The sequence below is a fragment of the Symphalangus syndactylus genome, chromosome 18, assembly GCF_028878055.3.
Source record: "Symphalangus syndactylus isolate Jambi chromosome 18, NHGRI_mSymSyn1-v2.1_pri, whole genome shotgun sequence".
NCBI classification, from domain to species: Eukaryota; Metazoa; Chordata; class Mammalia; order Primates; family Hylobatidae; genus Symphalangus; species Symphalangus syndactylus.
Window position 1 is genome coordinate 62,286,046 of NC_072440.2, and position 27,489 is coordinate 62,313,534.

Sequence of the window (27,489 nt, forward strand, 5' to 3'; positions counted from 1 at the left end):
TTCTATGAGATGAAAATAATAGATTTTGCTTTCCTTTCCTGAACCTACACAGTGAGAGAAGAAGTTGGGACCCCTTCCCCCTCAACACACACACTGTGCTGTCTCCTCTGGATAACAGAGGGAAAAAAAACCAGAACATTTTCTGATGAAACGCCAAAGTCAGGGAAGCTGTGCAGAAGTGCTTTGTGAGGTATAAAATGCTTTCAGGTCTCATTTTGACTTTGCGACTGCTGTCTGTGCCTAGGCAAGTTACTTCTCCTCTCTGGGTTCCTGTTTCCTCCTCTGTGAAATAAGGAGTAGGTGTAGGTGATTCTGGGTTGTGTGACTTTGGTCTGCTGTCTGTGCCTGGGCAAGTTACTTGTCCTCTCTGGGTTCCTGTTTCCTCCTCTGTGAAATAAGGAGTAGGTGTAGGTGATTCTGGGTTGTGTGACATCCATCAGGGCTCTGGGAATAGAGGGACTTATTGAAGAATTGTCACGGGCTGGTCTCAGAGTTTTCCAGAATACTTGCCACTGGTTTCAGCACACCGAAAAGGGAAAGTCTTAGGAAATATTATCTTTCCCATTGCTGAGTGTTTGCAAATACTTCAGATGCCTTCTTGCCCAGATAATTTTCCAGAGCTCCTAAAAATACAACTTTAGGAAACATTGCCTTTCAGCCGCCAGTCCCCGAGTGTCTCACCTCCCTCCTGAGCCCCCCAGAGTAGTGGGGAAACAGGAGATCCCCCCAGTCCATATTGTTCAATCATTGGCATATGAACATTCTTATATAATAAATGTAAGGCAACATTGATTGATTGATGGATGTTTTAATTACAAAAATAATGCATGTGCATGGTAAAAAGACATGGAAAATTCAGACAGGCACAAAGAAGAAAAGAAGTCTCCGATAATCGTATTTTTGAATTGTGTGGTTTGCAAGGTCTGGATAACCTTGATGTGCCTGGCTGCATGTTGGGCTCTGGGCTCCCTGCTGGAGATGCAGAGATGACTAAGATACAGTCCATGATCCCCAGAACTTAGAGCTTGGCATAGGCGTTGAACTCATCGACAAACGGCTGCGATCTTATGTTCATTCAGCACACACTTACCAGCAGTAGTTTGGAGCTAGCGCCAGATACTTGGAATATAGGAGCAAGGCAGCATGGTCCCCTGACTGCATGGAACTTAGTCTGGTGAGAATTTGGACTTTGCTCAAGGAACTGAAACAAAGACCATGTGTGTGTTAGGATGGGGGTGGTGCACAGTGCCTCAAGGGACATGGTCTCATTGGGGTGTGGGGGCCAGGAGAGCCTCCCCAAGGAAGCTAAGTGCTGGAGGATGCCTAGGAGCTGGCAGTTGATGCTAGGGTAGGGGTCCAGGAAAGTGTGTGCCAGACAGAGGGAACAGCATGTGCAAAGGGCTGGGGTGGAGTCAGAAAGAGCAAGAGCCCGTGGCATGCCCATGGTACATTCCAGGTACAGGCCTAAGCTCATTCTGGCCAGTAGAGGCTGGGCAGGAATGCCCTCAGCCTTCTAGGGGCAGCTTTGTGGAGTGACAGAGTCACAGCTCCTCACCTGGCCGTGACCCACCTCTCTAGTGACCTTGGGCAAGTCTTTTCCTCTCTGGGCCTTGGTTTCCCCATCTGGACCATGAAGAGGTAGGGTGAGGCAGTTTAGAATTCCTAGATGTGATAATGAGAGAGATTTCCATTTGTCTGCTGCTTTCTGTGGGTGACCAGGTCCTGGGGGAGTGAGGAGCCACACAGGCCCACCCCTGGTTTTGCAAATTACCCACAATTTCTCTGTCCCTCTGAGTCACTGAAGACAGCCTGGCAGACGTGTTAACAAGACCAGGATCTTGGATTAGCCCTGGTGTCTGCACTTCTAAACTGGAAACTCTTGCTTGACCTCTCAAGGAAGCTTGGGAATGTGGACCTGGATTCTGAGGAAGCCCCGTGGCCTTGGGAAGTCCAATTCAGCTTCCCAAACTTAGCTTCCTCATCTGCAAAGCGAGGCCCCGCTGCCTTCCTCATTTGCTTGCTGGGGCGATTCATTTGAATTCTCTAGCTCATTTCTGAAACCGAGAAGCTGCTCCCAGAATGTCAGCTCCTCCTGCTTCCCAGGAGGCCGCCGTCAGATTTGGTGACCAGCTAACTAGGAATAATTGCAGAGAGCCAGGTGGAGGTGCTCACTCCCCTGGCACTCCTGTAGCTTGGCATAGTTGAGAACATGCATTCATCCATCATTTCTTCAGCATGGGCCCCTCCTCACTGCCCCTGGTCCCTGGTAATGTCACCCATTCACTAGGGTCTTCCCTGGTGAATGACCCCCTTCCCTTCTGCATTCTTTGTCCTGTTATTCTACCTTTTTGTTTGTCTGTTTTTAGAGATAGGGTCTCACTCCGTCACCCAGGTGCAGTGCAGTGAATGATCATAGCTCACCGCAGCCTTGTCCTCCTGAGCTCAAGTGATCCTCCCACCTCAGCCTCCAGAGTAGCTGGGACTACAGGTGCGTGCTATCATGCCGAGCTAATTTTTTAACTTTTTGTAGAGATGTGGCCTCACTATGTTGCCCAGGCTTGTCTTAAACTCTGGAGCTCAAGCGATCCTCCCACCTCAGCCTCCCAAAGTGCTGGGACTATAGGCATGAGCCACCATACCCAGCCTTCAGATTTTTAAAGTTTTAAATAAATTTTAAAACATTGTATACATTTAAAATGTGCAACCAGATGTTTTGGCATATATACATAGTGAAATTAGTACTGCAGTCAAGCAAATTAACATACCTATCTCCTCTCACAGTCACCTTTTATTTATAAACTGGTAAGAGCACCTGAAATCTACTCTGTCAACAAATTTCCAGTATGTAATACAATACCATTAACTATAGTCACCATGCTTTAGGCCTCTAGACATATTCATCCTTTAGAACTGCAACTCTATACCCTTTAACATCTTTCCATTCCTCCCCCTACACCCCTCTGCCCCATTCTGGGTTGGTTTGTTTGTTTGTTTTTTAGGTACTCTTGCTCTGTCGTCCAGGCTGGAGTGCAGTGGCATGATCTTGGCTCACTGCAACCTCTGCCTCCCAGGTTCAGGCAATTCTGTCTCAGCCTCCTGAGTAGCTGGGACTACAGGCGCGTGCCACCATGCCTGCCTAATTTTTGTATTTTTAGTACAGACGGGGTTTCACCATATTGGTCAGGCTGGTCTCGAACTCCTGATCTCAGGTGATCTGCCCACCTCACCCTCCCAAAGTGCTGGGATTACAGGCATGAGCCACTGCGCCCAGCCCTGCCCCATTTTGTTTTTATGTATTTGACTATTTTAGATTCCACATATAAGTGAGAGCATGTAGTATTTTGTCTTTCTGTGCCCGGCTTATTTCACTTAGCATAATGTCTTCCAGGTTCAATCATGTTGCAAATAACACGATCTTCTACTTTTTAAAGGCTGTATAATCTGTTGTGTGTGTGTGTGTAGATATATATGGAGAGGATATATATATATATTATTGAATATATATACATGAAGAAATTGAGGGGTGGCTCATGCCTGTAATACCAGTGCTTTGGGAGGCCAAGGAGGGTGGATCACTTGAAGTCAGAAGTTTGAGACCAGCCTAGTCAACATGGCGAAACCACATCTGTACTAAAAATACAAAAATCAGCTGGGCATGGTGGTGTGTGCCTGTAGTCCCAGCTACTTGGGAGGCTGAGGCAGGAGAATTGCTTGAACTTGGGAGCCGGAGGTTGCAATGAGCCAAGATCACACCTCTGCACTCCAGGCCGAGCGAGGCTGTGTCTCAAAAAAAAAAAAGAAATTGAGGCGCATATATATATATATATATATATATATATATGTATGTGTATATGTATATGGAAACATGTTTCCATGAAACATGGAAAATTCAGATGAGTACAAAGAAGAAAATAAGTCTCTGATAATCTGTATTTTTGAATTCTGTGGTTCGGAAGTATATCTATCATCTGTCTGTCTCTCTGTCCAACTGTACATGCCACAGTTTCTTCATTCATCTGCTACTGGACACTTCGGGTGTGTCCACATCTTGGCTATTGTGAAGATGCTACATTGGAGCATGGGAGTGCAGATATCTTTATGGGATACTGGTTTCATTTCCTTTGGGTATATGCCCAGAAGAGGGATTGGTGGATCTATTCTCAGTTTTTTGAGGAACTATCATACTATTTTACGTAACAACTTATTTTAGAATACTTGAGAAAATTTACAAAGATAGTAGCGGGAGTTCCTGTGTACCCTTCACCCGGTTCCCCTAATGTTAGCATGTTACTATAACCATGGTTCAGTTATCAAAAGAAAGAAGTTAACATTGGTGCGTTACTGTGAACTAAACTCCAGACTGAATTCCAGTGGGGGCGATTTTCCCCTGCAAGGGACATTTGGCAATGTCTGGAGACATGTTTGATTGTCACAGCTGAGGACAGGGGTGCTACTGGCATATGGTGGGTAGACACCAAGGATGCTGCTTTACACCCTATAACGCACAGGACAGGTCCTTCCCTCCCCTCCCCTCGACAGCACCAAGAATGATCCTGGCCAAAGTGTCAATTGTGACAAGGCTGAGAAAACTTGTCTTATTCCACTTTCACCAGTTTTGTCACGAATGTTCTTTTTGTTCCAGGATCTAGTTCAGGGTCCGACATTGTATTTTTTCGCTTTCAGTTTCATCCCTAGTAGGGCCTCATCACTGCCATCTGAATGAGTGAATCAGTATGCATCTTTTTTTTTTTTTTTTTTTTTTTTTTTGAGATGGGATCTCTCTCTCTCACCGAGGCTGGAGTGCAGTGGCGCGATCTCGGCTCACTGCAACCTCTGCCTCCTGGATTCAAGTGATTCTCCTGCCTCAGCCTCCCGAGTAGCTGGGATTACAGGCGCCTGCCACCATGCCCGGCTAATTTTTGTATTTTTAGTAGAGATGGGGTTTCACCGTGTTAGCCAGGCTGGTCCCGAGCTCCTGACCTCAGGTGATCCACCCACCTTGGCCTCCCAAAATGCTGGGATTACAGGCGTGAGCCACTGCACCTGGCCCATCAGTGCTTATCTTTTTGTGTGTCCACTGACAGCATAAAAAAATCTGCCATGTTATTTAAAAACAGTTTGTAAACGTGATATTTAACAGCTGCTTAATATTCCTACCTGTTGTCAGCCTTGGTTTATGGGCTACTGGTTTCATTTACTTTGGATATATACCCAGAAGAGGGATTGGTGGATCTATTAGCCAATTCTTTGTGGTTGGACACTTAGGTTATTCCCAGGTGTTTATGGTATGCATAATTGTTCTCAGCCTTAAATCTTGATTCATATTTCAAGCTATCTCCTGTGTCGGCTTCTTAGAAGTGGGGCCAAGCGTGGGCTGCAACAGGGTTTCTGCAAAGTTGTCACTTGTTGGTGGGATGTTTTTAGCTTCCTGTTGGCGGCCTGAGTCCTTCTCATAGCTGCACTTCTCTTCTGGGGGGAGAAGCCACTATCACTGTCAAGCTTGGTGCTGGTGCAGCAACAGTTGGGGCATGGGGAGAGAGATTAAGTTTCTCTTTCAAACCATTAGTAAGAGCAGCTGAGGGCTACAGCCTCTGGCGTGGCTGTCGTGAGTTACTTAATCTCCTTTGTTGCTGAGATAACCTCGCCAGATGGTCCCAAGGCCTGTGGCCTTGCTGGGGCATCGGCATCAAGCTGCTCTCTTGGGGTTGTCAATTACAGCAATAGTAATTAGTGATATAAGCAATAGTAATATGATGATAAAAGTCACTGTCACCACCACCACTCCTACTGAGTGCTCACAAAATCCTGGGCCTGTGCTAAGCGCCTTTCAGAGGGGTCTCATTATATCCTTATAAGAACCCCAGGGGGTCGATCTCGTTATTACTTGCATTTTGCAATTAGGGAAACTGAGGCCTTGAAAGGCTAGGTATCTCCTCCAACGTCCCCAGCTAGGAAGTGCTGGAGCCTGTATTTGAACCCAGCTCTCCCTCTGTTATTTTTACTACTTCGTGGAATCTGATCTTCTGGTTTCTCAAGTGGGGAAACTGAGGCCCATGGTGTTGAAGCGACTTCCCAGCCTACAGGAAAGCTTTCTATGCATATCAAGCTTTGCAACGTGGAGGATGACAGAAGAATGTGGCACTAGGCCAGGCGGGGCTCTGGAGGGAGAGCCCTGGCCTAGAATCCTGGCCCTGTCTCTACTGGCTGTGTGGCTTTTGGTAAATCACATCATGGCTGTGGGCCTCAGTTTCCCTCCCTATAAGTGGCAGTGGTCAGCCCCACCTTGCAGGAACTGTGCTGAGGATTAGCTAAGAATAAGGGGCATTAGTGTCCTTGGCACAGGGCTGGACTTAGAGTGGGCATTTAATATCGAGATGGTCTTTGTTGGGGGCTGGGGAGGGCTCTGATATAATGGCAGGGACCCCCACCTCCTGTCCCACGCTCTTCCCAGCTGCCTCTCCAGCCCCGCCCAGGGTCTGTGAGGCCGACTCTCGAAGGCTTCCTCCACTCCAGCCCCCCATGGCAGAGGCGGCTGCGTTGAGTGTAGTGAGGAACTGCTGAGTGGCCCGTGGGGTGCGACACCCCGGCTGGGGCTTCTGACAGCTTCTTGGGGAAGGTGCAGGTCCCTCACCTGCCCTTTTAAGATCCTCCTGCAGGGTCCGTGTTCCATGCCTCGGTCTCCCTGGAATGATGGGAAATCACTGTGGTTTTCATTGTGTTTCTAAGCTTCATGTCCCCACGTTTGACTCTGTGACCAGATTTTTGAATGGAAAATATATCTAAATGTGGTTAGTTCCACTGTTTTCTCCCCAGACCCTCTTGCTACTTGTTCATTTGGCTCTGGCCCTCACTCAGCATGTAATCACCTCTAGGTGACAGTAGTAATAATAATAGTCATGAAACAGCAAAAGATATTATCCTCTTTCACGCTAAGTGCCTCAGTGTGTGGGATGATTAATCCTCACAAATAGCCCTGAGGGGTGGATTTTATTATTATTTTACCAATGAGAAAACTGAGATTCTGAGAGGCTGCGTAACCACCGGATATGCAACAGCTGGCCAGGGGCAGAGCTGGTATTTGAACCTGGAAAGTCTGACTCCAAAGCTAATTTGATGACTACATGCAGTCTGTCTCAGGCAGGAAGGTTACTTGTGTGTTTACCACTGAACTCCCAGCCCTTGGCCCAGTGCCTGGCACATAGTAGGTGCTTAATAGACGTGGGCTGGCCAGGTGCAGTGGCTCACGCCTGTAATCCCAAGACTCTGTGAGATCAAAGTGGGAAGATTGCTTGAGCCCAGGAATTTGAGACCAGCTTGGGCAACATAGCGATACTCAGTCTCTACAAAAAAATTTTTTTTGAATAGCCAAGTATAATGGTGTATGCCTGTAATCTCAAATACTCAGCAGGCTGAGGCAGAAGGATCACCTGAGCCCAAGAGTTCGAGGCTGCAGTAAGCTAGGATTGTACCACTGCTTCCCAGCCTGGGAGACAGAGCAAGACCCTGTCTCAAAAAGAAGTAAAAAATAAAAATAAATGTGGGCTGATGGACCACCCTGTTGACCTGACATGTTGAAAGCTATTGTGGGGACAAAAGGCCTTATCGTAGTGCCTGGCACTCCACATGCACACTGTAAGCAATTACTGTTGCCAGCTTCTGAATCTCAGATCACAGTGGCTTCAGTTTGTGCCAAGGGTCTGGTTTGGCTTTGTCTCGGCAATGTCTGTGGCTGAAATAGAAGAACTGACTATTTTTGTGCTGTTTGAGTTGGGCCTGAGGTTTGGGCCACGGGACAGTTGGCATCATGAGAGATTTTCATCTGACTTGAGCTGTGGGTGCCTTTTTAGGCCCAGTCGTGGAGGCGAAAACGGGCTTGGAGTCAGTCTCTCCTGACTTCTAATCCCTACTGGGCCACTTACTAATAGAGCATGGGGCCTCGAGCAAATCTCTTAGCCCTCCCAGAAACTCAGTTTTGCCATCTATAGAGTGGAAATATTGATAGCAACTTCCTCGTGGGATGGCCTGAGGACTCAGTGAGGCGATGCAAACAAAGCCAGGCATACAGTAGGTGCTGAATAAGTGGTGGCAGCCGATGCTGGTGCTAGGCACCTGATGTGTCTTCAGTTCAGTTCAGTCGCATGCACCAGGCCCTGTCCTAAAGGTTTGGGATATATCAGTGCACAAGACAGCCATGATCCCTGCCCCAGGGACTAACATTCTTTTTTTTTTTTTGAGATGGAGTCTCGCTCTGTCGCCCAGGCTGGAGTGCAATGGCACGATCTTGGCTCACTGCAACCTCTGCCTCCTGGGTTCAAATGATTCCCCCGCCCCCGCCTCCTGAGTAGCTGGGATTATAGGGGCCTGGCCAGGAACTAAAATTCTAGTGGGGTGTTCAGCAATCAACAACGGGCATATGTGAGAATGTTGTATAGTATGTCAGGAGGTGGGCTGTGCTGGGGAAAGACAAAAGGAACCAGGTAAGAAGGTTCTGGAGGGCTTGGGTGTGTGGGGCCTCTGCCACTCTAAAAAGGTGACATTTGAACAGAGACTTTAGAAGCAGGGAGAAAATAGGCCAGGGGAGCTTGGGGGGAAACAGGAATAGTCAGTGCAAAGGCCTTAAGGCCCAAGCATGCACAGGCACATTTGCAGAACAGGAGGGATGCCATGGTGGCTGCAGCAGACTGGATGAGAGGAGAGAGTGGGCAGTGAGGGCAGGGAGGTGACACAGCCTGAGCATGCCAGGCCTTGCAGTCACTCTAAGTACTATGCCTCGTGCTTGGGGGCACCAGAGCCATGGGGGAGGTGACCCTTTGAATAGGACTGACACAGCCCAGCTTGGTCTTTGAGTAGGTCCCTCTGGCTGTCATGTGGGGAACAGACTCAAGTAAGGGGACCAGTGAGGAACCACTGCAGTGGTCCAGGTGGGAGATGATGGCCACTCAGACCAGGGGCAGGAGAAGAGGAGAAGTGGGCAGATTCTGGATCTGGTTGGAAGGTTGAGCCCCAGGATGTGCTCATGGATTGGACATGGGATAGGAAAGACATGAGTCATGGATGACCCTGACAGTTTGCCATCTGCTAAAAGATGGAGCTGTCATCAGCTTTCATTAGGAAAACTGCAGGGTAGAGGGTCCTGGGGACAGACCAGGACCCGGGTTTGCACTTGTTGGTTGAGTTTGAGAAGTCGATTAGACACCGGTGTCAGCACATGTTTTCCACCTCCTCCCATAGCTCACCTTCCCCAGCTGTGCAATGGGAAGGCTCATTCATGCCCTGCCCATGCCTAAGAGTTGTTGTGATACTCAGGCGGGAGGGGAATTGTAAAGGATTAAAACACAGGGATTAAAACATCAAGCCCTGTTGTGAGATCCCTCAGCCCCTTGGAAAATCCTCACCATTTCTGAGCTCCAGGAAGCAGTACCCAGAGCCTTTGGAGCAGGAGAAGGCCCTGCTCACATCCACTAGAGGGTTTGAGAATTCAGCTGGGCCCAGGCCAGCTCCCCTCAGCACCTTCCTCACTGTGACAATTTCAGACTCTTCGTTCTTTATTTTTATTTTTTTAGAGACAGGGCCTGGCTCTGTCACCCAGGTTGGAGTGCCATGGTGCAATCATAGCTCACTAAAGCCTCGAACATCTGGGCTCAAGTGATCCTCCCACCTTGGCTTCCCAAAGCACTGGGATTACAGGCATGAACCATCACACCTGGCCAATTTCAGACTCTTTGTCTGCCTGTTATGGCCCCTCCAAGCAAGACCACTGCCCTGCCTGTTAGTCCACAGAGTCTTTGCCATATGTAAAATAGATTGCTTTTTACAATAATAAAAAGAGAGCCATGTGGTAACAGTGGCTCCCCAAGCCTAGACTTCCACTTTTTGGTTCTTGGTGGGCCTCAGTCACCCTTCCGTGCTGTTGGGAGCTTTGTCCTGAGAGGCTGAAGTGAACCCCACTCTCAGATGGAGGTCTTTGAGGCCCCAGCCCTAACTGTTCCAAAGCAGTGATTGCTGGGTGTCAGACATTCCAGGGCTTAGAGCAGTTAGAAGGAGCATGCCAATCTTGTGACTGCTGAAAGGAACCGTAAATGCAAGGCAGAAGCTTGGGAGGGCTGGACATTTGGGCAAAATACTTCTAGGAGCCAGGATTTCAGGATGCAAATGCCATGTGACCCTGAGCAACTATTTGCCCTCTCTGGGACTCAGTTTCTCTGTAGGTATAATGAAAAATTGGACTGGAGTCTCTTAAAAGTTTCTTCCTGCGCACAATCTCCCAATTCTAAGAGTCCAGTAAGGAGTGGAGCTTCAGAGTCAGACAGATGTGGGTTCTAATCCAGCCCTCGCTGCTCTATGACATTGAATAGGTGACTTCATGTCTCTGATCTTGTGTCTCACCTGACGATGAGAAACTCCCGCTCTCAATTGAGGATGATGTAAGCATTTCATTGTGGAGACCAGTGGGGAGAGCACCTAGCACAGAGTAGGTGCTGTCTTTCCACATTTCCAAGGGAGGAATTGAACCCACAGGGCAGAAGTTGCTGGCTGCCTGGAGGGTGGAATGTCTTCTCGATTGAGGCACTAGAGGGCACCCCTGTTCTAACAAATCACTTTGATGGGCAGCTGCTTTTTTTTTTTTAAGCGGGTGCAGAGCTACATGCTTTCACACCTGAGTGTGTGTGGCTGTCTCAACAGCCATTGAGGCAGGGGTTCTGACTGTCCAAATTTTACAAATGAGGACACTGAGCAAAACCTGACTTGTCCAAAGGTTGCACAGAGCCTCTGGAAAGTCCAACATCAGGAGAGAATAGTGTGGAGTGTAAAAGAAGGAAGGAGACGGGAGGATCGTTTGAGGCCTTGGAGTTCCAGACCAGCCTGGGCAACATAGCAAGACTCCATCTCTACAAAAAACGTAAAAGTTACCCAGCTGGGTAGTGCATGTCTATAGTTCCAGCTACTGGGGAGGCTGAGGCAGGAGGATCACCTAAGCCCAGGAGTTGGAAGCTACAGTGAGCTATGGAAGGCTTGATGCAGGTCGATGCCGTCTCTGTGCCCTCTACCTGCAATGTTTGCTGCTGGTAGGCAAATGGATCTTCCAGAGCTGAAAAAGGACTCAGATTTGGGGGTTTCAAGCTGAGTGGACACGTGATTTCTGTGTTTGAGACAGAGTTGATGAGTGTGGAGCCAGGATACTGTGACCTTGTACCAGCCACCGCCCCCTCTGGGCCCAGCATCTTCTTTGCTGAAATGCATTAACTTATCTCATAGTTGGCTTGCCGTGCACGTGTATTGAGTGCCTACCCTGAACTAGGCCTGAGCTGAGTCTTAACACCTGAGTAGGACAAGAGAAGATGGGCATCCAAGAGGCTGAACCACAATGCACAGAGGCCAGGCACCTCTGGAAGAGGTGGGAGATTTGAGGGTGTCATTGATTTTATCACTGTGATTGGAGCCCAGAGGACACAATGTAACTATTTCAATGGTTCAGTAATGCATGGATGACAAGGTTGTCAAGGAATTTGGTCTGAATTATTACAGTTTAAGGAAACCTGATGTTGGCCAGGCCTGGTGGCTCATGCCTGTAATCTCAGAACCTTGGGAGGCCCAGGTGGGAGGATCACTTGAACCCAGGAGTTGGAGACCAGCCTGGGCAACATAGCAAGACCCTGTCTCTACAGAAAATTTAAAAATTAGCTGGGCATGGAGGTGCATGCTTTCAAGTCTCAGCTGCTCAAGAGGCTAGGCAGGAGGATCACTTGAACCCAGGAGTTGGAGGCTGTAGTGAGCTGTGGTTGTGCCACTGCACTCCAGCCTGGGTGACAGAGCAGGACTCTGTCTCTCTAAAAAACAAAAAACACCTGATATTTTATATAGAAATTCTGAAGCAGGGATGCACAACTGCAGGTGTTTCATGTTGCTTTAATATTTTGTATCAAACATATTTATATTAATAAAATATAGGCATGTTCATGTTGACCTAATATTTTCTAGCTATAATATAAATGTAATAATATCATAATCAGAGATTTTTATTTTGCTCCTCCTATGTGCTGGTGTATTAGTTTTCCAGGGCTGCCATATTAAAAAACCAGAGACTTCTGAATGGCTTTATTAAACAGAGGAAATGTATTTTCTCACAGTTCTGGAGGCTACAAGTCCAAGATCAAGGTGTTGGCAGGTATGGTTTCTCCTGAGGTCTCTCTCCTTGGCTTGCGGATAACCACTTTCTCTCTGTGTCCTCACACCATCTTCCCTCTGCGTGTGTGCGCTCCTGTCTGTGTTTCCAAATTTCCTCTAATGAGGTTAACAGTCAGATTGGATTAGAGCCCAACCTAACACCCTTATTTTAAACCTAATGACAACTTTACAGGCCCTATTTTCAAATAATAGTCACCTTTTGATGTACTAGGGGGTTTGGGCTTTAATATATGAATTTGGGGGGAATATGTTTCAGTCCATAACAGCCAGGTACTAGGAAAAGCACTTTAGAATGTTTCTTTTTATCTTCACAACAGTCCTAGAAGAGAGGCACTGTTATTATGTGCATTTTACAGATAAGGTAAACAAGGCTCAGAGAGGTTAGCTCACTTGCAGAAGATCACACAGCTCGTCAACAGTGGAGCCAAGATTTGATCCCAGGCTGTCTTACTCTGGAGCCTGCATTGTGTTAGTTTATGTTTTTAATTTGACCTTAATCCTAGGGATACCTTTTCCACATTCTGTTGAATTTACCAAGCTGTCCTCATGCCTCATTGTACTCTGCCCTCTTCCTGTTAAGGCCTAGATTGGAAAAGACCCAGATAGCGGGGAAGAAAGCCCTTTGCCAGACTCCAATGCTGCCCCAGCCTGCCTGGGCCCCACCTGGCCTGTTTGGCTACCTGCCCAGGGGGGCGTGCCTGGGGCCACCCCCTTCCAGCTCTGCCCTGACCGCCCCTATTTGCCGAGAGCAGCCTGGGCCCAGTGAAAGCCTCCTTTGTCCTCCAGTTCATTCCTCCTGGAAGGATGACCTAAGTCTTGTCTTGAGGACAAAGCGGCGGCCTGCCACGTGAGTGCAGGTCAGCCCCAGTAGTCTGCAGAGTCTCCCAGCCTAACTGATAGGGGTGGCGGCCTTAGTTATGGTTTGCCAAGTTTAGTGGGGTCAGGAAGGCTGCAGAGCCCCCTCTGTGTCCTGAGAGATAATGCCAGTGGCTCCTGTGTGTATAAAACTTGACAATGGCTTACGTCTGTAATCCCAGCACTTTGGGAGGCCGAGGTGGGCAGATCACCGAGGTTAGAAGTTCGAGACCACCTGGCCAACATGGTGAAACCTCATCTCTACTAAAAATACAAAAAGTAGCCAGGCATGGTGGCACACGCCTGTAATCCCAACTACTCAGGAGGCTGAGGCAGGAGAATCGCTTGAACCGGGAGGTGGAGATTGCGCCAAAGCACTCCAGCCTCGGCGACAGAGCAAGACTCTATCTCAAAAACAAACAAACAAACAAAAAACCTTGACAATGTATAAAAGGTGTTTTATGGTTTCTGGTTTATCTGATCCTCCCAGATTCTGCAGGGTGTGCAGGGCAGGGACCTGTTGAAGAAATGCCTCCATATTCAGTTGCCATAACAAACGACTCCAAAACACAGCAGTGCAAACCAACCACTGTTCATTATGTCCATGGATCCTGTGGGTCAGAAATTAGGCAGGGCTCAGTGAGAGTGGCTGCTTCCTGTCTGGAGTGTCAGCTGGGAGCCTCAAACAGTTGAGGGGTACAACCATCTAGAGTCTTCTTCACCCATGTGTTTGGTGCATGTGATGGTTCAAAAACCAGGCTTCCCTGGGACTGTCAACCAGAGCACTGAAACACGTCCACTCCTGGTGGCCTGGGCTTCCTCACAACATGGCAGCTCAGGGCTCTGGAAGTGAGTGTTGTGGCAAAGAAGGCAAACGCCACACTTCCCTTTATGATGGCTGCAGCCGAGGACTTATATAGCGTCACTTCTGTTCTCTGCTGGGCCATGCAGTGACAAGGGGAGGGGACATGGACCCCCTTCTCAATGGCAGGAGTGGCAAAGAATGTGTAGCTGCATTCAAAACCACTGCACCTTGTAGTAAATCAGATGTGCCCAGGTGACATTCACTGAGCACCTACTCTGTGCTGGACACTGTGCCAGGGACTTCATGTGGACGCTTCTCTCAGTCCTCTCAGCAGCCAATTCAAAGCCATTGTTTTCCTGGCAGGCATTTGGCCTGGGAGGGCAGAGGAGCCAAGGAGAACCAACACTGCTGCTGGCAGTTTGGTGTTGAGTATGCCACAGTCGGAAGATGTGGGCTGATCTTTTTCTCTTCCTCCTCTGAACTTAGAATATTCCTTGAGTTTTTGAAAATCCTGAGATGTCTGAATCACCTCACTCACCAAACCCTCCCTCTGGTGTATATTTCCAGCAGTTTCTCTCTCCCAGTCTGCTGAGTTGCCCCCACCTGCCCCCCATAACCCCGTCTGTCCTGCGGCTCCGTGAGAGGGGCGTGTTGCCTGCTGCTGGGTCTTTTGAGGAACCACTGGGTGGGGCCTCATGGCCCTGACAGGAACCAAGTGATTGCTCACCCTGTGTGTGTGAGCTGGTGTTTCTATGACTTCCTTCAGATCCAGGCCTGGTATTCATTCCTCCGCCTCCCCACAGCCTGATAGACAGTAAGTGCCCAATATATGTTGAGTGAAGCAAACTGATAAATGGTGAAGGAAGGAAGGGAGGCTGTTCAAGAGCAGAGATTCTCTAGTATGCACATCTGTGTCCCTGACACATAGTAGGCACTCAATAAATACCCACTGCACTGGAGGAATGAAAGAATGAATGGATGAATGAGACTGTTTGCAAGCAGAAACAGCCCCTATCTTTGTATCCCGGTCACATAACACAGTGCCTGACATCCAGGAGTTTCCATCAATGAATGTTATGCTGAATGAATGAATGAACCACTGAAGTGAACTCTATCAGTAGTGGCTGTGTCTTGTTTCATATCTATATGCCCCGTGCTTAGCAGAGGGCTGAGTACACAGCAAGTGCTCATTAATCATTTATAGAACTGAACGAAAGAGTGAAAGAAAACAATGAATGCGAAAATGAAACTTTTCATCCTCAGAGAGCATGTCTTGTTCATCTCTGTCTCTCCACTTCCTAGCTTAAGGTCTTGCACACAGCAGGTGCTCATTAAATGTTAATCTGAATGAGTGAGTGGGTGGGTGAGTGAAAAAGTGGTTCTTGTGGGTAGGGACATGTCTTGCTCATTAGTTTCCCCACTTCCTAGAACAGGGCTTGGCACACACTAGGTGCTGAATAAATAAATATGTGTTGAGCTGAACGCATGAGTAAGTGAGTGCATAAATGAAATTCTTGAGGAGAGGAATGTATCTCGTTCATCTTTTCCCTCAGATCCTAATGCAGGGCCAGGCATAGAGCAGGTGCTTAGCAAATGCTTCCTGCGCTGCCCTGACCTTTGTAGGAGCATCCATCTGTGAATGAATTGATAAGGGAAGCCCGACTGGGTGGACCTCGCCCATCTCCATCTGCCCCCTGTCCCATCCACTGAACCTCACTGCAGACTTTTCCTGTTCTTCGGTCTGCACAGGTGGACAGGAAATCCCCCAAAGGCCTGCCGGAGAGCTGTTTCCCATATTTTCTCCACACTGGGCTGGCTTTGAGTGTGACTAAGGCGCCAGTCCGAATCCCAGTGCCGTCTGGCTGTGGAACAGTACCCCCCAGGGACCCCTCTTCCTGACCACGTTAGCAGTTCTAAATTTAGAGCCGGCTGAGCCGTTTGCACCAGGCAAGTAAAGCCGGGGAATGTTCTACTCACAGCCAGCCTAAAGTTACCATTTTCAGCACTGGCCAGGCCTGTTAACCCCCAAACAGATGAGCAGTAGGCATGGAGAGAAGAGTTAAGGCTATGGGGTGCAACAGAACAGGGTTCAGATCTACCTCTTTGACTTCAAATTTATAATCCATGACAACAAAATCACTTATGTGAGCCTCAGTTTTTCTCATCTGTAAAATGGGTATAATAAACTTTTATTCCACCCCTCCCACCCCCCACCCCACTGCTGCCTCTGGGATCTTATTTACCAACCTCAGCTACATGTCTTGCTTTTCCAGACTTCTCATGCTGAATCTGCCCACTCTCAGAGATTTAGTTTGGAATCAGTAGATACCCAGAAACTGTTCAAAAAACTGTGTCCCCACCAGGCACGGTGGCGCATGCCTGTAATCCCAGTACTTTGGTTGGCGAGGCGGTGGATTACCTGAGTTCAGGAGTTCGAGACCAGTCTGGCTAACATGGTGAAACCCTGTCTCTACTGAAAATATAAAAATTAGCCAGGCATGGTGGCAGACGCCTATAACCCAGCTACTCAGGAGGCTGAGACAGGAGGATAGCTTGAACCTAGGAGGCGGAGGTTGCAGTGAGACGAGATCGCGCCACTGCACTCCAGCCTGGGAGACAGAGCGAGACTCCTCCATCTCAAAAACCAAACAAACAACAACAACAAAAAACAACTGCATCCCCTTGTTGATTTTGCAGAGCAGTGTCTCAGGTCGGGTTCCCAGAAGCAGACTCTGAGGTGGGGATTTGTGTGGATGTGATTTAGTGACAAGAGCTTGAGTCAATGTGGTCCATTCAGGAGCTTTGGTGGGTGAACAGCATCACAAAATAAGTCCTACTTCAGAGCACTGGGGCAGCTTTTCTTCCACTGCCCACGGTCTGGAGGAGAGGGGGCTGTGAGCCATAGCAGCCAGAGCCCCCAGCACCTGGGGGATGGGTGCCCCAGCCAATAAAGGAGATCTGGCAGGGAACCAACAGCATCTACCACCTTTAGTGAGGCTTCAGGGTATTGACTCAATTAAATGAGATGCTGGGTATAAATTGGCTAGCATGGAGTAGTTGGTGGTCCGTGAGTGGTCATTTGGTAAAATGAAAGCTCTTAAGAAGATGGAAGTGGTTTTACTGGTGTTAATGATGTCTTTCTTTTCTTTCTTTTTTTTTTTGAGATAGAGTCTCACTCTGTCGCCCAGGCTGGAGTGCAGTGGCATGGTCTCGGCTCACTGCAACCTCTGCCTCTGAGGTTCAAGTGATCCTTATGCCTCAGCCTCCTGAGTAACTGGGGTTATAGGCGTGCACCACCACACCCAGCTAATTTTTGTATTCTTAGTAGAGACAGGTTTCACCATTTTGGCCAGGCTGGTCTTGAACTCTTGACCTTAGGTAATCCGCCAGCCTTGGCCTCCCAAAGTGCTGGGATTACAGGCATGAGCCACCGCACCTGGCCAATGTTGTCTTTCATTCCTCAAGCGCTTACTGAGTACCCACCAGGTGCCAGGCTCTGCAGAAGGGTACAGAGGTGCGGCCACCACATTCCCCACCACTAAGGAAGGGGTGACAGACACATAAACGGATACACGTGTGATGATGCAGTAACTGGACTGTCTTCACACACTGAAGGGAATTTAAGTCACCTTTTAGGGACAGAACATTTAATACAAGTGATGATCAAACATTAAAAATAAGTAACTTTTTTTAATTGGAAAAGTAATACACAGACATGTATAACATTTCCAACAGTGCAAAACAGTGTTCTAAAGAGAAATCGGTCTCCCTGCCACCACCTCCTCCGGAAACTGGTGACAGGTTCATGTGTCTCCTTTTGAAAATATTCTCTGCATACATAAGACAATGTCTGTGCCTATATCTGTGTCTGTACCCTCCCATATGTACATATGTATACACACACACACGTGCATGCACACACGCACAATTGGCCCTTTGTATCCATAGATTCTGTATCCATGGATTCAACCAACCACAGATCAAAAACATTCAAAGAAAAATGTATGGTTGCATTTGTACTGAACATGTACTGACTTTTCTTGGCATTACTCCCTAAACAATACAGCATAACAGCTATTTACTTAGTGTTTACATTGCGTTAGGTATAAGAAACCTAGAGATGATTTAATGTATGTAGGAGGATGTGTGTAGGTTCCATGCAAATACTACCCAATTTTATGTAAGAGACTTAAGCATCTGTGAATTTATGTGTTACTGTGGGGGTCCTGGAACCAATCCCCCACATATACCAAGGGATGAGAGTGTGTGTGCCTGTGTGTGTGTTTAATTTTTTTTTTTTTTTTTTTTGAGACAGAGTTTTGCTCTTGTTGCCCAGGCTGGAGTGCAGTGGCGCGATCTCGGCTCACTGCAACATCTGCCTCCCGGGTTCAAGCAATTCTCCTGCCTCAGCCTCCTGAGTAGCTGGGATTACAGGCATGCACCTCTATGCCCAGCTAATTTTGTATTTTTAGTAGAGACGGGGTTTATTCATGTTGGTCAGGTTGGTCTCGAACTCCCAACCTCAGGTGATCCACCCACCTCAGCCTCCCAAAGTGCTGCGATTACAGGAATGAGCCACCACACCCGGCCGTGTGTGTTTAGTTTTTAACACAATCAGATCTTGCTATGCATAGTTATCAATGTCCTGACTTTTCTTTTTCTTGTAATGATGAGATTTTTCTATATCAGCATAATGAGTCTATGCCATTCTTTGTTAATGGCTTTGTATTCTTCCTTGCACTATAGTTTTTTGAACCAGTCGCCTCTAGACAGACATATGAGTCATTTCCAGTTGTGTGCACTATAAACAATGCTGCAGTGAACATTCTTGTGCAGACACCGTTGCACCCTCATGTGTTTTGCTGCAGGAGAAATGCCTGGCTGTGGCCTTTCTGGGTCATCTAAAGATGGAACAAGGGTTTTCCAGGTGGGCTGGGACTGGCAGGGATGATAGAGCTATGCTCAGGCATAAAGAACAGTGTATGTAGGTACAGAGGCTGGAAGCTGAGAAGAGGGTGGTGTGCTGTCAAACATAAACCAGGTCTGCTGTCTGCTTCCTGGCTCCTGGGCTCCAGCCTGATGCTCAAATGCCCCCACCTCTGCCAGGGTTTCACTCCACCTGTGAGGATCCAGGGAGTGCGGGCAGCTCCTTAGAAGAAGTCTGTGGCCCACCAGGCTTTTCTTGCTGTCAGGCCTCAGGGTTTGCATTGGAGTGTGCTGAGCTCTGGAGCCCTTAGCTCTACTGCTGTGCCAGTTGAGAGACCATGATTTCTCTCATCGGTCTCCGAAGTTCTGGTCTCACCCTGCATGTGGCTGGTGTGGTGAGAAGCCCACAGTGGCAGGCTGTTCTCAGCATCCTCCATCCTCATATTTTGGAGAGTTTAGCTGGGACCCCACCCTAAATATGTTCAGGACTCCAGCCTCATTTGTTATCTGGGTAGCTGTTAGGTTAATCTGTTTCCTCTTCCCTGGCCTTTCCTGCACATTTATTTTGAAAGTTGAAATCTCAAATGTCTCCCAGACTCCCTCAGTCCTTTAGAACATAGGCAGTCCTTTGGGAAAACCCCACACCTGGAGAACTTTTCTGAGGCCTTGTCGGGAGAAACAGACAGGGGCTGGCCCCTTCTGCCTCTGTAAGGCAAAATGAATGACTAGTTACTGGGTGCTTGCTGTATATCAGATACCACACGAGGCACTTTTTCTGTCATCTCATGGGTACACGTAGCACCTTCATCAAGCAATATTGTTATCATCATTTTATCACAGGCTCAGACAGGTGTAGTGACTTGCCCAAGGTCACAAAACCAATGAGTGGTGGCTCTGTTATCCCACAGGGCCGTCCTTCTGTTCTAGTGTGTTTCTCTCCACTATTCCTTGTTGGGAATTCCATGCTGTGAATGTTCTTCCATTGGATGTCTGTCCTTTTGGACTGCAGGCTCCACAAGGGCAGGGATCCTCATCTGTCTTGGTTCACTGCTGTATCCCTGGAGTCTAGCACAGAGCCGGGCACACAGTAGGCAATCAGTGAACTCTTCTGAAATGACTGCGTGAATGCGTGAATGAGTGAAGGTTAGATAAAGTACTAGTCCACTCTTTTTTTTTTTTTTTTTTTGAGATGGAGTCTTGCTCTGTCACCCAAGCTGGAGTACAGTGGCGTGATGTTGGCTCACTGCAACCTCCAACTCCCAGGTTCAAGCGATTCTCCTGCCTTAGCCTCCCGAGTAGCTGGGAATTACAGGCACCCACCACCACGCTTGGCTAATTTTTGTATTTTTAGTAGAGATGGGGTTTCACCATGTTGGCCAGGCTGGTCTCAAACTCCTAACCTCAGGTGATCCACCCACCTCGGCCTCCCAAAATGCTGGGATTACAGGCATGAGCCACCGTGCCTGGCCTGGTCCATTCTATTTCAAGCAAAGGTGTTGTTTGTTTGTTGTTGATGATGGTAATGATTATGAAGATGATTTTGTTCTACCTCTCAGAATTGAACTCACGCTGCCAAAAACAAAACTCTTCTTTCTTCGTAAGCCAGTTTACCTTGTGGGAATCTGGCATTTTGCATTTTTCCTCTCCAAGCCAAATGAGAATGCCTATTCTATAAGAATATCAGCAGAGATAGAAATCTGAACATTTCCTTTAGAAATTTCTGCGTAGAAAACTAAAGCGAGGCAGAACTGTGCTTGAAGATTTCAGTTGCCATGGCTACAGGTAATACAGTGAATCATGTTCTCACACGCCTTCTTCCTTGGGCCTTCAACTGCTGTATCTCCGTTACAGGATTTTGACTATTAAATGCACTTTATTCAGTAAGGGGTTGAGAGGAGATGCCAGCTGCTGAGCCCCCGCTGACTGAAATGCTTCAACCAGCAAGGATTTGTTGAGCATCTCCTAGGCTCTGGTTCATCAGGGTTCATCTTCACCACCGTCCTGTGGGTGTTGGGGTTACCACCTCCGTTTTAGAGATGGACAAGCACAACCCCATAGAGTTTGGCTTGTGTGTGTGTTCATTCATTCATTCTTTAGTTTACTTGTTCATTCATTTACTCCTTTGTTTATCCACTCAACAAATTGTATTGAGTCTTCTCTGTGCCCGACGCTGTTATAGTCACCAAGCATCAGAGGGGAATGCGAAAAAAACAGTTCCTGCTCTGGCTGAGTGTGTGTTCTAGTGGGAGAGACAGCTAATATATATGAAAGATAAATAATTCCAAATACAGATAAATGCATGAAGACAAGGAAACAGAATGACATGACAATAAAACAGGTGATGAGACTGGGAGGAAGCGTGACTGGAGTAAAATTTGGGTGGAGCCCTGAGGGAAGGAGCCAGCCACGCAGGGATGTGGGGAAGGAGGCTGCAGGCAGAGGGAACAGCATGTGCAAAGGCCCTGCGGTGGGAACAAGCTGAGAGAGGTTGAGGCATAGTAAGGCCAATATTGCCAGCCTTCCACTGAGCAAGTAGGGGAAGCAAGTGGGAGCCTTGTGGGCCAGGGCAGAACATGTAGAGTTTATTCTGGCTGTAGTGGAGAGATGAGGGAGCATTTTTGGTGGAGGCTAACGTCGTAGGATGGAGAATTGTCAAGCCCAGCCAGGCTGATCTGTGGGGAGTGGACTGGAGGGGCAGGAGGCAAAGCAGGGAGGCCAGCAGCAGTGGGGACTTGGGTCCAGTGCTGGGGTGGGATGGGAAGCAAGGAGAAGTGATCGGGTTCAGGCTGTAGTTTGAAATTCAAGCCAATGGGAATGGATGTGGAAGATCTGGGGAGAAGAGGAACTACGGAGGGTCCCCAGTGTCTGGCCTGAATAACAGGCGAGTGGTGCCAAATTTTACTGCAACAGGGATGAGTGTGGAGGGAGCAGCTTTAGATGCAGGGGAGCTGTTGCGAGTTGGTGGGAAGAGATGGCATCACAGCACAAGAGGAGAGGCTGGCCTGGGCTGTGAGTATGGCCCCTCTGCCCCCTGCACTGGAGGGAGGCAGGGTGACCTCCCAGATGCAGGGAACAGGGAGGGTGAGCTCAAGGTCACCAGCTGAGTATGGATGGGGGAGTTGCAGATTAGTGGAAAGAGAGAATTTACTGAGTTTTGGAAGCAGACAGGTTCCTGGGTTTAAGTCCAGCCGGCAAGTGACTATGTTCATTGAGCACTTACTACGTGCTAGGTAATCTCTAGGCAGTGTCTCACACAACCCTCACACAAGCCCTACAAAGCAATTGCTATCGTTATCCCCATTTACAGATGAGGAGACTGAGACTCAGAGAGGTGCAGTAACTTGTCTGAAGTCCACAGTGCATTGGTGGAGGGGCCAGTTTTGAGCAGGCAGCCTAGCTATGCTTCACAGCCTAGGAACAAGATCAGAGGCTCAGATTTCTTATCTTTCAAGAGCAGAGACGAGACCTTGCAGGGCTGTCAGTGGAATGCCGTGAAATAATGGATGGCAACCCCTGTAGAGTGCCTAGCACTGTGCTCGGGCACAATAGGTGCCTAAGGGACGGCCACTCCCTCCCCTGACCTGTTTCTGTCCGCTTGGTTTCCATTAAGTGACACTCGCTGCTGGCAGCTCGTTACTGCAGTGTGTTCAATTGCTTGGAGAAGTCCTTCCTCCAAGGGATCTCATTAAGTCTGTTTTGAAATGAGAACACTTGGTGGGGAGCGGGGAGGCAGTTATTATTATACCCTGAAAATAACTTGTTTGAGTAAGAATGGAGAGGTACCGGGATCTTCCCTGCTCCCCGACACACACACATACACACACACACCCTGCCCCCGACACACAGACACACACACACACACCCTGCCCCCCGACACACACACACACCCTGCCCCCTGACACACACACACACCCTGCCCCCCGACACACACACACACACACACACACACACAGTCGCTGTCCCTGCTCCTTCTGCTTCTGCTCCTGGCAGTGATGCTGGTTTGCAGACATTTTGCCAGCCCCCTGCCTTGCCTCCCAGGACTTTTCACTTTGGGTTAAAGAAGGGAGGGAGGACAGAGAGATATGTGGGGCCACCCTGAGGACTGTGCAGGTGTCCACATCCAAACACAAAGGCTGCTCCCAACTTAAAGCATCGCTCTTGTTTTTGAAGAATGCAAACCATCAACTCAGACCTTCTTGAGGGAGGAGTTGTTCTGTCAAAGCTCCAAACAGGGCATTTTCTGTTGCCTTCTTCAGACTTGGGATGAATGATGGTTAAATGGGAGCAGGGCTGCCCAGTTTAAACGCAGGTGTGGGTCATTTGCCCGGAGCTCGGAGCCCTCCAGAGGGACCGGCGTGTTGTGCTGTGGGTGGCACATGCAGATCCCCAGGGCGGCTTTGTGGAGTGAATGAATCGGGGGGTGGAGACCTGAAGGGCCCTTATAGATCATCATGGCAACCCCTCCTTGTTGGCTGAGAGGACACAGGCCCAGGCAGCACGTGGGTCTATCCAAGGCCCCTCAGGTGGGAGACGAGCAGGCCCCGGGGTGGGAAGTAAAAGGTGAGAGTGAGAATGCCCCTCAAGAGAACTTGAAGAAGGAGCAGAATGGGACCAGCGAGTTCATTTTAGTGAAGGCTGACACAGCATAACCCCCGGGCCTTCCTCCCGCGGCCTCTCCAGGCCTCCTTTTCTTTCTGAAAGGTCTTAGGGAGGTAGGATTAAAGCTCCGGACAGCGTCTTAAGAAAATATGTCATGTGCCTTGAGAAAGGTGATTGTGAAAATGAACACTTAAGAAGAGGTGTCACTATCACTGTCTGAGCCCGGCCCCAGGAGGTACACATCCGCATTCTCATGACTTTGTGTTTTCATGAGCACAGCCTGTGTCCTGGGTGGATCTGGGAGCATCAGGAAGCCAGCCCTTCCTTCCTCTCTCTCCCTCCTCCCTCCCTCTGATTCTCGCTGAGCATGGTTCTTTGCTACGTCCACTTGTTTGTTCCCCAGCTCTTTATTGAGTGTTTTAAGGAGTGGGGATACTGTAGTCAACAAAACGGCCGGATATGAGTGTGCTGAGTCTCAGGTGGTATTTCTTGAGACATGAGGAAGGCTCCCTCCAGAGTGTATGTACAAAAGTTCACCAGCCTGCAGACCAGACAAGCCCAGGACCAGGCCTCATGCAGTCATTTCTTAGCTGAGTGACCTTGAGCACAACACCGAACATCTCTGAACCTCAGTTTCCCCCTCTGTAAAATGGCAGAGGTACCATCCAGCTCACTCTGTGATTCTGGAGATTCTATGGGGAAAGGTAGGTGTGGTTCTTATGAAAGATGGGGTACCATGCGGTCCAGTCTCTGCACAGCATCACATTCCAGCATCTGGGAGCAAAAAACAATAAAAATTACAAATGCTATGCATCTCTAAAAGAACATCAAGAGGCCGGGCGCAGTGGCTCACGTCTGTAGTCCCAGCACTTTGGGAGGCTGAGGAGGGCAGATCACAAGGTCAGGAGATCAGGACCATCCTGGCTAACATGGTGAAACCCCATGTCTACTAAAAATATAAAAAAAATTTATATTTTTTATATTTTTGGCATGGTGGCGGGTGCCTGTAGTGCCAGCTACTCAGGAGGCTGAGGCAGGAGAATGACGTGAACCCGGGAGGCGGAGCTTGCAGTGAACCGAGATCGCGCCACTGCACTCCAGCCTGGGTGACAGTGCAAGACCACGTCTCAAAAAAAAAAAAAAAAAAAAAAATCAAGAAACATGTAAATGATAAGCTGTAGGAATACTGATGACTGCTAAGCCCCCCAGACTCATCCCCTTACGCCCAAATCTTGTGCAACCTCATCTTTGCTGCTTTTCGTGGTTCTGTTTCCTGATCCTTTTTGACTTAGCATGACCTCACCGTTCTGGTTAGCCTTCAGCTTTCTCTTCTCTTGTCTCTGGTCCTGTTCTTCTGTAGCCAAGACAAAAAATTTCTTTGAGGGTGCAGCACCCAATGGAGGAAGCCTAGGTTTTCTGCTGGGCCTGCCAGCAATAGCACTGTCCCTGGGATCAGACGGAGAGGGAGGATTTGGATCTGCAGAGCCAGATGTGTTCCCTGCCTGCCGCAGATGGTAGTTGGGGAGCTAAGCTGGGAGTTCTTCCTGTCCTCTCTGTGATGAGTCGGGGAGAAAAAGCCTAGAGCTCCCGAGGAATTCTGTTGTGTGTCCCCGGCCTTGTCAGATGAGGAGAGACCATCTGCGGGGTACACGGCGAACCTGACACTCGACACACCAACTCTAGCATCTGAGAACTCCTAAAAGGGCTTGTGGCTGTTTGGCACAGCCCACACAGGGCCTCGAGGCTCCTCCGCCCTACTGGAGTCGGGGTGGCAGTGGCAATTACAGCCGCTTGTCCACAGGCCATCTCCGAGGGCTGCCTCTCTGTGTCTGTTCACCAGAGTAGCTGAGGAGCCTGGTGTCACTCGTCCTCAGCTACGTTAGAGTGGATGGAGGTGGTCTTAGCAGTCACTCAAGACACACAAGGTCTTGTGGGGCCCCTGGCTTCTCAGGCTTCCATCTTCCCTCGCTGTTGCCTCTCCGCTGGTCTTTGGGTGTTTCCCATTTGTCTAAGACATTCCCATCCCATGTCCTTCACCCTCAAAGTTCTGCCTATTACAAGAACCAACACCATTATTATTTTTTAACAGTTCTGAAAAACCTTAATTGACATACAATAAACTACATATTTCAAGTGTAAAATCTGATGAGTTTTGATGTATGTGTATTCCCGTGGAACCGTCACGGCAGTGAAAATAATGAGCACGTTTCCCACTCCCTGAGGCCTGCTCCTGCCTCTTTGGAACCCACCGCTCCTTCCATCCTGTCCTCAAGCAACCATGATCTGCTTTCTGCCACTGTGGATTAGTCTGTGTGTTGTAGACGTGCACGTGAATGGAGCCGTGCACTCTGCAGTCTTCTTCGTTGGTGTCTCTCACTTAGCATAATTATTTTGAGATGTGTCCACATTGAGGCACATATCAATAACTCGTTCCCTTTATCGGAACACTTTTCCATTGCGTGGATGTGCCAGTGCATTCATCCCTTCTCTTGTTGACCAGCATTTGAGTTGATTCCAGTTTAGAGCTATTATGAATGAAGCTGCTATGAACATTCCTGTACAAGTCTTTGTATGGACAAATGTTCTCATTTCTCTTGGGTAAATACCTACAAGTGAGATGGCCTTATCATATGGTAGGTGTATGATAAACTTGTTAAGAAACTGCCAAACTCTGTCAAAGTATTTGTAGCATTTTGCACTCCCATGCTCAGGGTATGAGAGGCCCAGTTGCTCCATATCCTCACCATTGTCATTTGGTACAATGGTGTTTCATCAGTGGAGATGCTGAAAGTAACAAAGACCCCCATAAAAATGGGTCTGACAATAAGGACGTGTATTACCTCGCACAGTTCACCAGCTGGTATTAGTATGGGGTTCGGTAAACTATGGCCTGTGAACCAAGAATGAGTTTTGCACTTTCAAAAGGTTGTAGGCTGGGCGTGGTGGCTCACGCCTGTAATCCCAGCACTTTGGGAGGCTGAGGCAGGCGGATCACGAGGTCAGGAGATGGAGACCAACCTGGCTAACATAGTGAAACCCCATCTCTACTAAAAATGCAAAAAATTAGCCAGGTGTGGTGGCGGGCGCCTGTAGTCCCAGCTACTTGGGAGGCTGAGGCAGGAGAATGGCATGAACCCGGGAGATGGAGCTTGCAGTGAGCTGAGATCGCACCACTGCACTCCAGCCTGGGCAACAGTGCAAGACTCTGTCAAAAAAAAAAAAAAAGCTGTAAAATAAACCAAAAACCACTCAAAACACAAAGAAGGTATGACAGAGACTGCATATGACTTGCAACACCTGAAATATTTACTATATGGCCCTTAACAGGAAGTTTTCCAAGTCCTGGATGCATAGATCCACCCAGGTTCTTCCCATCTTCCTGCACTTTTTCTCGGCATCTTATTCCCTCATGGTCCCCAAATGGCTGCCACAGTTCCAGCCATCCTCAGGAGCCCGGACAACATCCCACCAAGGAAGAGGTGCATCACGAGGTAGACTTCTCCCTGTAGTCCACCCAGCTGACTTGTCCCCAGGTCCCCTTGGCCAGGATTTGGTAGGCAGAGGGTTGTGAAAATTGACACTTACAAAATAGCAAAGAGAACACTGTGATGGGAGAAGCCCAGGAGTTGAGGAGCACAGAGAAGGCACTTTACTTGGAGGAGAGAGCAGCAGAGAAGGCTTCCTGGAGGTAGTGACATCAGCACAAAGTAGAAATTGGCCAGAGAAGGGGGCAGGGAAGAGAAGGCAAATAGTAGTTCTTCCATCCCCTCCCCTCCCTTCCTCTCTCTCCCTTTTCCTTCCCTTCTTTACTTCATTCATTTATCCATTCAACAAAGACTTACCAAATGCCTCCAGTGTGCCAGGGACAGGGGGCAATAGCAGAGACTAAGACATAGAAGATTTCTGTTCTTATAAGCCTTCCTTAGGGGGACAGTAATAAATAAACAATTAGGGAAATACCAAATAATTGTAATTATGAAAGTGTAAGTGAAAGGGTGCTGTGATAGGGTCTGGAGAGTAACCTTAGAGCTGCGACTCAGAAGCAAGAAGCATCAAGGCTGTGTAGGATCTGCAGGCAGCTCTGGGTTGGAAACAACTGGGTGGAGGGGGCGGGGGGG

General features: G+C 48.5%; 1 protein-coding gene across 4 annotated transcripts in view; it reads left to right on the forward strand.

Annotated features, from left to right (window-relative positions):
* Nucleotides 1-27,489, forward strand: part of KIAA1671 (KIAA1671 ortholog) — a 248,064-nt gene that overhangs the window by 121,711 nt on the left and 98,864 nt on the right. The window lies entirely within an intron of this gene.